This window comes from Mizuhopecten yessoensis, unplaced genomic scaffold (genome assembly GCF_002113885.1).
Source record: "Mizuhopecten yessoensis strain PY_sf001 unplaced genomic scaffold, ASM211388v2 scaffold8245, whole genome shotgun sequence".
Classification (NCBI taxonomy): Eukaryota; Metazoa; Mollusca; class Bivalvia; order Pectinida; family Pectinidae; genus Mizuhopecten; species Mizuhopecten yessoensis.
In genome coordinates this window covers 18,395-21,979 of record NW_018407451.1, presented here as the reverse complement: position 1 = coordinate 21,979, position 3,585 = coordinate 18,395, and the positions used below count along the sequence as shown (strand labels likewise).

Genomic DNA, 3,585 nt, shown 5'->3' with positions numbered 1-3,585 from the left:
GGAGCAAACAATCGTTAAAGTGTTCGATTCTGAGCACGATGCGTGGAAAATAAGTGGATCGTTTGCGCACGGTATTGTTGATACGATGTCATAGACTCAAAGTAACCTATTTTCACTCAAAAACATATCTAAATGCTGCAGCCGCATTTCCTTGATAATCATCCATAACATCTGATTAATCTATTGTAATATTTGACCATGTTTTAACATACTCATTTATATTAAATCCATAGAAAATCCGAATCCCACTAAGATTTTTTCAGTTGACTGTGGAAAGCAAATGTCTGCCAAAGTATCGTGGAAGGACGGTGGAAACTCCCAGTTTTACCGTGTTTTATTCAGCATGGACGCCTTTGAACATTCAAAAGAAGTGTATCCCGTGACAATTGCATTTGAAGAAGGGAGGAACATGTATAGCTTGAATGTGGACAATTTAGTGGGAGGACGACTATATACATTTAAGATTGCAGCGTACAACACCTACGGAAATACAACATCACTTGATACTGTTGGATGTACAATTCAGGCAGGTTTGTTACTTACAATCACCTTTTGTTAACGTGTTACAGGTAACTATATTACCGATGTGAAGAGTTTATGTTCTAGCTATAACGTTTATATTTTATATTTCAAGCGTTTGAAGTATTTGAGCCCGATGCCAAGATTTTACATTAGACTTTTGACATTCCAGTTACAACAAGATTGCTCTCCTCCTGATCGACCCTTTCTCTCCCAATACTCCTTTAATGATTATGAGTATGAATTTATTGAAAAGCTTACCACGACTGGCAAAATAAATCTTGCAGTGTCCACCAATTTTTCAATATATCATGGGCTGTTTTTAAACAACATGAGTTTATATTGATAGATGTCGATTTCCTATTGACAAACCGACAAAATAAGGTTTTGTTGAGAGATATAATATCATTCTATTGTTTGATTCGCAATCTTATTGAATACATATGTCTTGTACTTATGTGGTATGCGGGTCGATGCTTTTGATCATATTTCTTCTGTTCATAGTTTGCCCATAACTGTTTACTGTTTAGTGCGATTAAGCAGAGGACGCTCACCTTTCCGGAACACATGGTCTTATTCTTCTTTACTTTATAATTGTCTCTTTATCATACAAATATTTCTACCTTTTATATTTTGCCCTTATATTATTACTGTTGAGTTCGAACGACTTGCATATTTGTCACTTTTTAGTTTACTGTTTGATTACAACAGTCCACTTAATGAGTGAGATCATTTATTATTATATGTTGATTGGTTTATACAAAAGTACAGATAATACTATTTGTTTGATAAAGAATGTTCCCGCGGTACCGACAGCATGTATGTAACAGCAGTTGCCCTGATTTGTACCAGTGTTCTCACGTTCCTGTTAACAGTTGGACTTGGACTATTCCTAAGTCGTATGTATATATTACTCAAATCTTGATTTGAAAAAAAAAACAAGAAAAATACAAAAATCATGTGCGAAGTTTATTTACATTTTATATTGATCAATACTTTGTTCACTTGTACAGTCTGTTTGTCTATATCACCGATTAAATTTTCTTAAGACAATTGCATAACTTCAATTTACGTTCGTTATCTGTTATCGATAAACAAGTATACACTACCTTTAACATCTTTCAATGTTATTTTACAGGAAACGGTAGACTGCCTTTCATGTAAGCAAATTAATCCTGACAAAAAATCGACATATATCCTCTTTCGGTGTAAAATTATTCATGTCGTCTTGTTGTTAATATCTTGTTTATATTAATGATAATACAATGTTGTATAAAGTTTGGTTTGAATAACGTGCCTAATAAAAAACATTTTTTCATGTTAAGAAAAAAATGCTCCAAAATTTGAAGGTATATTTTGAAGTAAAAGCTGTGAATTGAAAATATATAATAATTTTGTATATTGCTTTCTAGCAAAGGTCAACATCTGAAACGAAGGGAATTTCAGAACGTACAACTTTCAGAACGAGGTAATACAGTGAAAAACGCTTGATACTCTTGTACACGTTGTTTTAGTGATCATGTCCAACATCAACAGGTTCTTTTCTGTATACAATTCTTAATGTTTTGTTAATTAAGCCATGTCGGTTAGGTTTCATACATTGCAATACAAAACAATTCAAACAATACCCAAGACTATATGAAATTCGATTATTTTTACAAAAGAGAGAAAGGAATTCTGATTAAATTATATTATTTTGTTTCAGCTATGACACCCAATGAAGAGGGAGACGAACAGTAATCTTGTTTGAACAATCAACACTTACTCAAAACAACATTTTAGCGTTATGTTTTTGTTTTTTTTTAATTCAAAGTCCAATTAACAGCTCAATGAAAAACCATACTGAATGCACCCAATATAGTATTCCGCCTGGTCACATTGTACTGACAACGGGTGAACTAGTTGATACCATTTCCCAAAATGCTGAACGTTAAGCAGGTAATAGCAGTAACCATTTTTAAGGACTTTGGTATTGTGACGTTTCACCTTTGGTACGTACCAGTCACACTGGAGGCTCCGGCGAGTATACCTACCCAACTTGGGTGTATCCATATTTTAGTACAGATGCAAATATATACAGGTAAGTTAATCTAGCTCTGAAACATTGCATATGTCCGAGCATTTGTGGTCATGTACGTCTTGTACTATTAAATATATACAGCGGATATATACAAATCAGTGTCAATGTAACAGTACTTGCAAAAACACTACGTGTATAACAATAAAGCACCTAATACAAATTGAGCGCTCCTATTACTGATCGCGCAGAAGGTGCATATATACAAACCCGCGGACGATAACTCGCTGACCTCTCACTGCTCAACCATCTATATGTATTCTGGCGATAGCTCGGACAGCTCTGTACGGCAGATGTTTCGCTACAATATAAGCTCGGCAGCACTACATACATCTATTTTGTACAATCTATAGAACCCCTCTTGCTAACCTTGAATTACCCTGACCACTCGGTGGTCCCTACAACTTCCTTTACAGATCTAACGAGCTATCACAGTGCCTGGGATCTATCGATGTAGCGGACCCAAAGCAACACGACAGCTCGCCCTTGTCAGGTATGCTACTTTCTATTGAGCGATCGTAATGGGTAACAGTCTTATTCAGACATACCCTATCATTGAAAACACGTTCGCTGGTATATTTAAAACTAACAACTAATTGTTTGCTTTCGTGTAGCTTCCGACACAGAATGGTGAATGGCCGTGGCCATGCACGCTAGCTGACAGGCCGTTTCGTGAAAGGCTGAGAGGCCGTGACCTGAAAGGCTGTGCATGCTGGCCGACGGGGCCGTGGCCGAGAGGCTGTGCACGCTGACCGACGGGGCCGTGGCCGAAAGGCAATGCAATTATATACACATAGGCCCCGCCCTACCTTTCAATTACCAGGAGCTTTTACGCATCAGTTATGTGTTTTGTCCGGGTCTAGGTCAAGACCAGCTCTACTCTAGCGCGTAAATAACATGGAGAACGGAAATTTACTAACACAAACAGTTAGCTCGGTACGTTTTCGTCAAAGTATGTACTGGCGTGAGGACAGAACCATTGCCCTCCT

General features: G+C 37.0%; 1 long non-coding RNA gene across 1 annotated transcript; it reads left to right on the top strand.

Annotated features, from left to right (window-relative positions):
* The first annotated feature begins 442 nt into the window (after window positions 1-442).
* LOC110455526 lies at window positions 443-1,990 on the top strand. The gene is made up of 4 exons (XR_002463457.1): window positions 443-530; window positions 1,314-1,418; window positions 1,658-1,679; window positions 1,932-1,990. It is a non-coding gene; the product is annotated as an uncharacterized LOC110455526 (long non-coding RNA).
* The last annotated feature ends 1,595 nt before the right edge of the window (window positions 1,991-3,585 follow it).